Raw genomic sequence first — 12717 nt, forward strand, 5'->3', positions numbered from 1 at the left:
TGCTCAATTCCTAGTTACAGACATTGGTCCAATGAAGATCTTCCATTTTTTAACTTCTCGGTTCCTCATCAATTCCTTTTAACTGTTCATACTCTTACTGTTTCCGTTTTGCTTGACGTGAAATTCCGACTTCAAAGACATTTGACTTCTCAGCCTAATCAAATATATCTTGATACTCAACATTCAGTATTTAGTGTTCCCTTACCCTTAATTTTCCTATTACGAAGTCTTTGTATACACGATTCTACACACTCTTCACGTTTATAGGTTCCTTGCTTGCAATGGTTGACGGAATGTAAAATGTTTGCAAAAGCTTTTGCGATTCTCTGATTTCCAAAAGGCATCGTTCACTGTTGAAAAGCTCTGTAATCAGAAATGTCATTTTCTGCAATCACCGATGGTGAAAACGATAAACAAAAGAAAAAATTATAAACGATGAACTTAGAATTAACTCTCATTTTGTGAACTATTTCAATTAACTTACCAAAGAACAAATATAATCATTAACTACTTCGGAATTTACAGTTTCGTCTTAATACACATCATCAGATTTGGGAAAGTCTTTTTAAACGTTTAATTGATTGAAGTTTCAACTTGCCTATTTAAGCGATGGATTTTGTTTTGGCCATAGGCAAGCAGTAAATGGTATTTTAGAGATTGAATCAATAAGATCTTTTTGTTGGTGCTTATCAATCTTCCTGAAGGTAAGGCAAAAGATGAAATGGGAGTTGCATCCTGTCATTCATTCTGCCGAATTTGAGTCAAATATTTACCCAGTCTGTAATTATAATTTGTACTGATTTATTTAACTATAATTTTCAGCAACAAACCTGTGATCTTTCTCTATTTCTTTTATAATAAATACATTCAATATTAATAGGAAATAAACAAAAATAACGTTAATTATTAAACTTTATTTTTTTTCAATACATAGAATTAGAATTTGGTATACATGAAAAGAAGGAAAAGTAAATTGAATAAAACAAAATTCACAATATTCCAGCACATTTTCAGTTGAACTGCCTCCCATTACGAATATTTCTGTGGAAGAGAAAAAGGAATTAAAGAATAAGAAATCAATCAAAACATAGATTATCCATCGTTTAACTTATATTAACAACATAAAGTGGTTCAGTATTCATCTTTATTATCATTCTGCACTGGTCAAAACCTATGAATGAACACTATCTTCAACAGAGTAGAAAATTGAATCCATTCGTACTACCATATGTGTGAATAGCCCTACATACACACACGCACGCATGATGGGGTATTCGTTCTCACACTGAACGAAATGATAGTCTGATACTTTCCTCAGTGGTTGGTATTTCTGAATGTTTTCTGTTTCCTGACATTTCACGCTCGAATCGCCTGGTATTTCAACATCTATCATCTATGCTTCATTTTCATCTTTATGGATGATAATGACATATGGTCGTCTCGCCCCTATGACTTGGTCGCACTGCATGTTAAAATCCCACTGTATTTTGTAATGTTTGTTTTTCATTATTCCCTCTGGTATGTGTTCATACCACTTTTCGGCTCTCTCTCGAGGTTTGCTTTACTGCACAACTGCCAGTGGATATATCTGTCCACATTGTCGTGTCTTCTTTTGTATTCGCGTTGTGCGAGCTTACAGCACTCACTAACAATATGGCTAATACTTTCACACTTCTGAAAGCAGATCCTACACTGTGGCAAGTCAGTGCTTTTATTATTATTATTATCATCATCATTATTATTCAGTAGTCTTATTTTTATAACGTGTTTTAACTGCATTACCGAGAGCAGCTCTGTGTGCCTTGGGTATGTGCTGTAGTTTCTTGTGATGCTCTTATAGTTACTATATTGAAAGTGTTTTGCGTAGGATATGTGCGGTGACTAGTTTTCCTATTTTCTGTATGTTATATATATTTGTAAGTCCTGGTGTTTTCGTTATGTATTTGTCTGAATATTTTTTATCATACCTAATGTACCTATTATGATTGGAATTGTTTCTGTTTTTAGACCCACATTCGAGTTACCTCTATTTCCAAGTCTTTGTATTTTGAAAATTTCACCATTTCTTTTAGAGAAACGTAGTCATCTGTTGGTATTGATACATCGATTAGATATCATTCATTTTTTCCTTCATGATCTCTGACTATTATTATTTCAATTTCAATTTGTTTATTTTGGAAATTACGCTTCTAAGGACGTAGTTCTTGTTTCAACTACCACTGACCGTGGATTCCTTTCTATCAGCGATTCCACAACAGTCAGCAAAATAAAAACACGTTAAAAAGAAAAAGCTTCATAGGAACTGAAGTATTGAACATACAAAGAAATGCATTTTGATAAAAGTACGGAAGTGAAATCTCTCTCTCTCTCAAAATATATATACATGAATTTGTGTATATATGTATCACACACACACACACATATATATAGGAGAGGGAGAGAGAAGGCGACTATAATACTATAATTGAAAATGTTTATGATAGCGTTAATGGGAGATATTGATGAAGCTGTTGACGATGAAAAGGATGATGGTTACTACGGCGACTATGACGACATAAATATTGATAATGAAGAGCGATGATTATCCTGATGATAAGGAGTAGGAGAAGCAAAAGAACGTTAGTGGTGTTGGAAGCAAAAAACGAAACAAAAAATAAAATATCATGAAAGATCATATATTGTACTTATTAATATTAATGAAAATTATAGTAGTAGTAGTAGCAGCAGAAGTATGTAGTTAACAATATGAAAAATTTCAATTATGTTTGGAAATCGAAACTAGAATTGATTAAATCTTATTTTACTAGTTTTATTTCATGCTATATTATCTATTCCTGTTCCTCATCCCTCCAACTTTCTATATTTCACTGTTTCTCCCCTTCTCCATACACATGTATATGCTAGCATACGGATATATATTCACATGCATATATATATGTATATATATACACGTGTAATATATAGGTATATATGCATACATACAGATATACATGCATATATAAACACTACATATATATATATATATATATATATATACACACACATGTATATACATACATATTTCAATTTCTACCCTTCTTATTCGATCTTACTGTATCTGTCTCTCTAATACTCCTCCTCTAACTCCCTTTTTATCTGTCTTTCATGTTTCAATCTAAATACTCTCACCAACAGGATAAAATTGGAAAAAGTATAAAGGCAAATAAAATATTCATTCTATTCTGTTGTTCCTAATTTTTCATTATTGGTTATCTTCCCTTCCACATCTCATCAATCTTCCATACGCGTCCCCTCTACTCTCTGTGTCTTTCTCGTATTATCTTTCTTTCCCACGCACATTTCTCTCTCAACACAGAATAACAAAATGGAGGGAGAGAAAAAAGGGCCACGGCTAGTAATTATGCGATATGTTCAATTCATCTATTTCATCAGATCTATACTAATATGTTTTTAATTTCCAAAAGTGAAAGGGAAAACAGAAATTATAGAACGTTAAACCAACCTTTAATCAATCAATTTTCACTGCACTATATTAATTAAGATGGTATCTACGATGGCTGAACTCCGCCCCCACTCACTATTAGGTCACCTCCACAACTCTACCACACCACACAGTGCAGCATATACTACGCCGCTACCCAGCCATATCACTAAACTGCCTCACCAACACATAACTGCACGTTTGAGTGCTACATCATCCTATACTGTCGCATTACTAGAATCCAACACCATACAGCCACGAATTAATTCATATCACACTTTAATATCAACACACCACCACCACCACATCCCATACATTACCACTCTACACCATACTCATACCACTAAACTCACCATCTCACCACGCCACTCTCGAAGTACCAGACAACTAAACCCCCATCACAATAATGACATACTGCAATAGCACTCCATTACCATGCCGCACCACTTACTTAGCAGATTTCCTCACGCCACCATGTCACACTGCTTCTTCACATCAAACTTTCTTCGGCACTCCCTCACCACCAGATTTATCTAACCACATCACGATACACATACTATACCATACTACAAAACAAATCACCATCTGAACTTAGGATGCCATGAGGCCACCACGCAATAACGTCACCATAGACGATCGCTCCCTACCACCAAGCCTCAATGCTAATAAACCACTCCATGTTATATTGTACCACCATGCTTGTTCAATCTAATCGCCACCATTGCACCTCATATCCACACCGTCTTAACACCGCAAAGCTTCACAAATTGCCCGGAACCTCTACACCATCACACCATTCGTATACCATTCACTATCACACGATAAAAGGATGCCACATAGGACTAAATCGTTTACCCTCTTTCTTAGCTGGGAACTTTTCTTCACACGCACGGTGCAACCATTATTCTGTGGAGCAGCCTTCTAACTGTAGCAAAGAAACTTTCTTGAAATCACACTCTCATCATTTATAAGAACGAGTGAGGGAGGGACACACACTAGATACGGCTATGTATGGAACGCTTTTTCGCTTGGCTCCTTGATGTAAACAACTGCAAACTATCACGTTATATTAATGTAGTAAAATCGAGATTTCTACTTTAAATACAAAACTGTACTGATAGCGATATATAAGTGAGAAACTGCTAATATTCAGCTCTATTTTTACTGTATTTCGTATGAAATTAAATACTCACCCACCCCATAATTCGCTTCCTTTCATTCTGTACATAAATAACAAAAAAAAAAAAAAAAAAAATGAGCGACATCCTCCAATGAGGAAATCAAGCTCCTGTGTAATATTTAAAGCAAATGCTTAATGAATTTTCAAATCTGTCTCCAGCCTTGATACATCTAGGCATCTACTCCAGAATAGTAATGGAAGAACCCTGCTGAATGAGGCTACATACTTGTACAATGCAAATTTGCTCCTGCGAAAGTCAAGCGGATAAACCTATTTCTCTTGTTATTTGTTACTTCTAGGCTGCACTGAACCATATCTTGATTCATCATCCAGGCATAAATATGTGATCCAGCAGCTGTTTGTTAAATGCATTCATATTAGCACAACTGTCAACCATATCTTTAATATTTATTTATTACTTCTCACTTCTACTTTGAAATATAAATCTTTCATAGCGTACAGTGATACCGCACACACAAAGTGACAAGCTGATGAGCAAGCCTCTAAATAGTAGACAAAACTGCAATAGACACTAGCCAAATCACCATCAAATTACACATACTGACTTAAAAAGCGACAAAAATGCTCTCTCAGCTTCACTGTATAACGGGAAAAGAGAGGATGTTCACTGCTAGAACAGATTTAATCATAAGTTAGTTAAATTAGCTAGTGAATTTCTGGAACTCGGAGTATGTCTATACAGGAATGATGCGATTTGTACTCTGCATAGCTCTCTAATAAGAAATTAGTAATATATAAAATGAGATTCTATGAATTTTTCAAGACTATAAGGCTATCTATCACAATTGAAAAGGAACATAACTGTCAGCTTCTTGGACGTTAACCTAGATTTAGAAACAGGTAAATATAAACGCTACCATAAATCTAAAAGAATTTTTAATCTCTCCACGGATCGAGAAATTTCTATGACTTTCCCCTATTTTCTCTTTTAAGTCTCAGACCAGTTATCCCGATCTCTAACGTAGCAATTTTAATATGTAAGAGGGCGTATTAATAACTAATTTTTGCGCTCCATATGAGAGATTTCCCTCAAATCCAAGGACAGAGGCCGAGCCAATAAAATCTCCTCCCATGAACCAAGGTTAATTCGATGAGGATTCACCATTCAGAGCGAAATGCAGAGAAAGAAATGGCTGTAATATAAAATTCTGAAACAATTATCTATCATGTTACCGTTTTATAGATTAATTTTTAACCTACTATATGCTTGTTATGAATGTAAGTGGCATACTGATTCCGTGTTTAGCTTTTTATCAGTATGATCTAATTAATTCTAGTGATAGAATTAATTATAACGATTGAATCAGAGAAATTGCAAAGAAATATATTGATACGAAAGTCAAATATAATTTCCTTAGATAGTGATGACGAGTATGGAGTTTATTCGATCACAGAAACACGAACCACTGTCTAATGTTTTTGAAATGTTAATCTTTGATATTAAACTTTATGCCTTATCGCGGGACTGTTAAATTCGGAGGTTTTATTTAATTAAGATTTTTGTTTTTGTTTATGAAAGTCAGTTTCCACCTTTAAAGCTAAAACACCTTAATTTTTGAAGGATTGTAATATTCCCGAACTGTTGGCTGTTTATCGCGCCATAATCGCTTATTAAACTGATCTAACCACCCAAAGCAGGAAATTAACACTTTGTAAACACATTTAATTCTCGTTTGGAATTTGCACAGATGGATTGTAATCTAGTTACCTTGCATTTGTGCATAACCGCGCATTTGTATCTCCGAGTAGTAAGGTGACTTCAAAGTATTTATATTAATTCGATGAATATATTACTTGCTTGAAACGGTTGACACCTATCGCATTACAAAGACTCCTCCGTATATACTTGTAGGAAGAAAAGATAATAAAGATAATAAAAACCTGCTTTCACTGAATGCTGTCAAACTACAATTATACCAACACCTGCAGAGAATTAGCGAATATAACTCCAGCAATAAGATCTTAATACGTTCACACAGCTAATCTCTGATGAGGCAACATGGCTAATTAAAAGGAATTTCTTTGTAGCTGATAACAAGGCCAATAAATGTCATGGAAGGGAAGAATGAAATTTGATTAATTTTTATTGCTCCCTTCACCCGGCTGTATTGCTGGTACTGATTTAAAAGAACTCGCAACAACTATTGCAACGCTAAGCAAAAACAATATAAAATGCGAAGTTCCGATATTCTTAATTCCTAGAAACATCTTTATTTTGCTGCTGCTGCTACTGATGACGATTAGGAGGAGGAGGAGGATAAAGACGGCCATGACGTCGACGATGATGATAATTACGATGTTGTTGATCTTGGGAAAATAAATGCCAAGGAAAGCAAAACAAAAGACCGATATATTTCTGGGTGCTCTGGATTATAGGCGACGATATTGATCCGTGTCTATCAATGAGTTATCACGTTATTCTGCATGAAATGATGTTAGAACGTTTCCGTTTTATGCATTAGACAACCTTAACCAGTGTAGAAAATCGAAATTTTTAACATAACAAATCAATGCTAAGAAACTGCGTGAATTTTGGCAGGGAAAACGAAATAAGACCATGCATAAAACATGGAAAATCCACGGGTAGAGCTAGTATATATTGGATTATCAAGTAGGGGAGTATCACTTGTAGTATCTGATAAACGTGAACAGGCAGCGTTGGCGTTGAAGCACGTAATGAAATATAGCAAGATAGTTATATAATTGGCATGAAGTCATTAAACGTACAAATACACACATCAATAGAAACACAAATGGACAGACAAAACAGCACACATGTGCACAGGAGGGTTGCGCATGAGAAAAACAAGTAGGAAACTGTAGAAGCTGCCCAAAGCTCATTGTATATAGCAATTGATTATATATATATATATATATATATATATTCGCCATGATAGATCCCTAGCCACTATACATTCTTTTTTCTCTCTCCTTGTTCCTTTGTGTGGATGAGCGTAGACTCCAAACCTTAAATACGTTTTCACTTCCCGAGCGTTATACTAATACATCTGTTTGTTGTCTACACCACCTGTCTTCGTATTTTTTAGTGAATTCTCCTTATATATATATATATATATATATATATATATAATTTATTATTATTTTTTTTAAAGCTTCAGCTTACTGCTGCGGCCATGCTGATGCACCACCATGTTGCTACACTATTATTACAGGGAGCCTCTTACAATATATGGCACTTGGTGAAGAATGGAGTTTGATTTAGCAACCCTCATTTGCACCTCCTGCCGCGAGGTAGGTTCATCTGGGACTCTCGATAGGAAGAGGTCCAACTTTGATTTAAAAACTCCTACATCTACTTTGTGCAGATTCCTCAGGCTCTTTGGGAGAATATTAAAAAGCTGTGGGCCCCTGAATCCCAAGCTGTTGCAGTAACTGGTCCTGAAGCGCGATGGAATTGCTGGGATCTTTGGCACTATGCAGTGTCGTCCCGTTCTGGCATTGGTGTAGCTTTCAATGCCAAAATTTGGCACAATTCCTTCCAGGATCTTCCAGGTGTATATTACTGCATACCTCTCCCGCCTTCTCTCCAGGGAGTAGAGTCTTAGCTGTTTCAGCCATTCCCAGTAGCTGAGCAGTTGCAAAGAGACAATCTTCTTTGTGAATCTCCTCTGGAAGTTCTCTAATTCAAATTACAGAGGGACATTTTATGTTCATGAAATTTGTAACGAGTAATATTTTCCTCTGTGTTATTGGCGCAGACATCCTATATATAGAAATCGAAATCGCATTGTTTCAGGTTCAAGCCCAGTGCGTTACACCTTGGTTATGTGTCTTCTGCTCAAGTCTCAGACCGATCGATGAATTTCTAGGACGAAATTTGTGTGTGTGTGTGTGTGTGTGTGTGTGTGTGTGTGTGTGTGTGTGTGTGTGAGATACTCCACACTGATTTGTAGTATGCGTTTGTTTACATCTCTTTTATGAAGCAGCATGACAAAAGATCCCGATTTAATAAGCCCCAGACTTTCAAAACACATCAATATTAACTGGGATTGATTTGTTAGAGCAAAACTCTCAACAGAGGTGCCCCAGCATGGGTGCAAATCAGCAGGGGAAACAAATAAAAGCTATCCATGCAGTTTTATTCACTGCATCACCTTTCATTTACAATTCAAGCTTAGAAATATACAAGAAAACCTTTGTTCTTTCTTATCCTTACGTCATTTCAAATTTTAATTAATTTAAAAAAAAAAAAACATTTGTTAGTGTAGACTTCCTTTCCCTCACTGATATCTGTTTGTAAAAACAAATTAGATTTATCAATTTAATTTTAGGACATCAAGTCCAAAAACTGAAAATACACATGAAAATTTTTTTTTTAAATACAATTTTTCTAGGAAATTCTCATTCATTATTTTAAAAGCTTTTATCTCACAAAGAAAGTTGTAATATAGAGACTGTCTTACTACACAGCAAGAATATGAAGAATTTCTCTTGAGTAGAATCATACTTAATATTTATTAGAAAATGTTTATAACATATGTTTGCAACATAATGCTTGTAACATATGCTTGAAACATATTTAACCCTCCGGCAAAATGGTAATGTTTTAGGCTATACATCAAAATCATTTTGACAAGCCATAGACGCGGCCTCCATTATACAGATTTTAAGATATTAAATATGATTTTACAAGCCGAGATATTCGATAATCCTTCTGTATGGCATTCCGAAAACTTTTCTTTATTCAAAATTTGCTACATCTATGTCAGGAAAGTTTTTGTTTGAAGCTATAAACTTATAAATGACAAGTTTGTGCGAGGAATTCCTTTCCACATGAATAGAGAGTAATTTATCTTCTATTCTCTGTAAAGGAATTGTAGTCTTTTTACTTGTCAGGAGACAGTTCTGTTGCAACCTTATTATATCACTACAAAATTCAGTTTAAATATGATTGAACCAGCCACGTTTATAAACATTACGTATAATTTAATGCATCAGAATTGCATAACTGTTGTTGTTGATCAGCTCTAGGTCACGGTTAATTGATTGATTGAAATTATTCCTACCATGATCACCTTGTATAGTAACAGGTATTTCTAGTACAACGTTATCCTTCATCATTGGTTTTTTATATAAACCAATGAAAGTTTTGCTGTAGCTGCAATTATAAAACAATCTAAGTTTGGCTTTAGCTGCAATTTCTAGCAGATTAAACGACCATGCATAGCTACCATTGAAGGAGATATGTAATACGGAAGCCTCAACTAAATTAACTAAACTAGCAACTTAGATATTGCGCCGAAAACAGATTTATCTTTCAACAGATTAATGAAAGAAAAAAAATTGTTCAAAAGATAAAATTTATCATTTGAGATTTCTTCAAAAGAAAATTAATTTTAATCAAAACCGTTTATTGTTTGTCCCACCGTTCAATAACTGCAATACAAGAAAAGAGATTAACATATTCCGAGTTGTTTGTGGTGGTGATGATGATTGTGGTGATGGTGGTGGTGATTGGTAATATCAGGAGAGAGCGAATCAGAAACAAGAAATAGAAAGAGACGATAGATCTGATCAGAACAAAACAAAACCAGGGCTATTTTGATGTACTCTACTCAATGAATGGCGTCCATCAAAATAAACACTATGTCGTTGAATAGTGGAGGTTTTTTCTTTTTTTTTTTTTTTTACTTCGAGACTTTTTCATTTCGCCATTTTTCTTTATTGGCAGGAAGTTGTATACTAAACAGCAGACAGCTCGTTTGGCTCACTGCCAATAAAAACATAGGAAAATCTCGGAAAATTATTCTGAAAGAATTTTTTCTATCGAATTAATGAATATTTGGGTTTTATCTGCAGGAATATGTCTTACTTACAATAATATATCTTTCCTATAAATATCTCTGAAGGAACACGGAACTAAGTAAATATTATTGTTATTATTTTAAGTTTGGAAAACAAAAATATAACAGAACCAGTAATGCATTCAATTGATTTCTGATTGATGGACTCATGCAGAATAATTCAAAAGTTTTCAAGAGAGGAATTGGAAAGAAACAAAAACAAGCGAAAATCGGAGAGCGGCCGGTCATTGGGAGTTACGGATTGTTTTATGCAGAATATACAATTCATCTGATGCGGTTATGAATATGTCCAGGTAGACAATGACTTCTATAGGAAATTTGCAGCCCTTTCTGATCATCATCAACAACAACAACATCATTATCATTGTCGTCACAGTGTTGATTGAAAAACACTGAGTATAGCCTCATCCAAACAAAAAAATACTGTTTCAATTTTGCTTAGCACTTGTGTGCTCGGCATTAGGAAAGAGGGAAAAGCTTTCCAACGCAATGATGATGATAATGATTTATTTCTTTATTGCCCACAGGAGTCTAAACAGAGAGGGAACAAACAAGGACTAACAGAAGGTTTAAAATTGATACGAATAGCCACAAAACACGACAAAAAAACAAAACTGTTTTCTGCCTTTAAGGAAGCTGACAAATACTAAAAAAGAGGTCATAGTATCTAACAACTATGATGAAAAAGAAGAAAAAGCAAAAGTTTTAAAGCAACTAAACTCCAAACTGGAACAGCAACGTATCATGATAAAACGATAGCAAGAAAAGCCCGTATATGGCAAATATTGGGTTAAACTAAACAGAGATGAAATAGACAAAGCAAAATCCCAATAATATCTGAGAAGCTCAGGACTCAAAGTAAAATGGCCTTGATGGAATGATAATTTTACATGTCACCCACTAAAAGACTCTTCAAAACTATAAAGCTTGCTTAATGGATGTAAGACTTGTACTTTAGCATGAAAAAGATTGATTCTAGATCCAACGAGAAAGCATTTGGGCGATGGTTGGGCCACTTACAAGTGAAATCACTTTCCCATCCCGCTTACTGAACAAGAGAGTAATTAGTGATAAAGAAAACATCCGTTTGTGAGAACCTAAATTGTTTCTATTAGAAAAGTCTTCATCAAGGAAATAAGCAAGCGGGACTTGACATCCAGTAAAAGAGCTTTTAAGTACGCTCAGTCTGAAAGCATCAAATCACCAACAAATATCACAATATTGACATGAATAGATGGAAGGCTATATAGGATATTGTCCGGCTAAACTACAAACAAATAGGAGACAAACAACTGGGATCCATTTGATGTGAAATGTAATGACTCGGCGTGAACCGTGGGTAAAGACAAGGAACAAGAACAGAAATGAATGCCAACTTGATCCAACTGGGGAGTGTCAGAATGATCTCTCTGTAATAGAAATGGCAACTGAATCTCTTTCACATCACTTGTGTCTTAAATTCTGGAAGGTCACTTTACATAAAACAGTCTTGTACCACAGAAGAAATATTAAAATATATAAAACAAAAAACCACAGCAAGAATAGAATAATCACGAGGTTAAAGTGTCTTTATACTGGGTCAATACTTTCAGCAAATGAAGAACCACACCGGAAATATTGACAACAAAGATATCGAAAACAAATCCATGCTTAAAACATAATTAAAACACATACAAGGGTCCATTTGATCGATAAACCCTCCCTGATGGTGGTGCTTCAGTATGGCTGCAATCCAATGACTGAAACATGTAAAAGAGTATCACTTAGAAAGTATAGCATACACAAGATATTAGACAAGAGACCAGCTGATCTCAGATATGTTGCGAACTAGACAATAAATGATTAATTTCCAGCAGAAATACAAAGCGTAAAACTACAGCTTCAATCTACAGCTGCTCTAAGTTCCTGTTTGTTCAGCCGCAAAGTTTATTGACTTAATGTTTAAAAACCAGCCTCTAATTCAATTGTTTAGAAATTAAGAGCTCAGCTTGATGTTAGCAGTGGCCATAACTTCTGAAAGAAATTAGAGGTTTTCTCATATCTTATATGTTGAATTAACGAAAGAAATGACAGTAATCAGTTTGGAATATCTGTCTGCAAGCATGTCCAACCTTCGCTGTTCCTTTATCTATCAGATTCTACCGATGGAGAGGATAAAAAATATATAGTTACGCCACATGTGAATTATATGGTCATTAAATGTACAGGAT

General features: G+C 34.8%; 1 long non-coding RNA gene across 1 annotated transcript in view; it reads right to left on the reverse strand.

Annotated features, from left to right (window-relative positions):
- Nucleotides 1-894: 894 nt before the first annotated feature.
- Nucleotides 895-12717, reverse strand: part of LOC106880123 (uncharacterized) — a 71921-nt gene continuing 60098 nt past the window's right edge. The window contains exon 3 of the long non-coding RNA XR_016245152.1: nucleotides 895-1041. This is a non-coding gene — a long non-coding RNA (uncharacterized LOC106880123). The remainder of the gene's footprint in view (nucleotides 1042-12717) is intronic.

Source organism: Octopus bimaculoides, chromosome 19, assembly GCF_046866305.1.
Source record: "Octopus bimaculoides isolate indiv1 chromosome 19, ASM4686630v1, whole genome shotgun sequence".
In the NCBI taxonomy this organism is placed as follows: domain Eukaryota; kingdom Metazoa; phylum Mollusca; class Cephalopoda; order Octopoda; family Octopodidae; genus Octopus; species Octopus bimaculoides.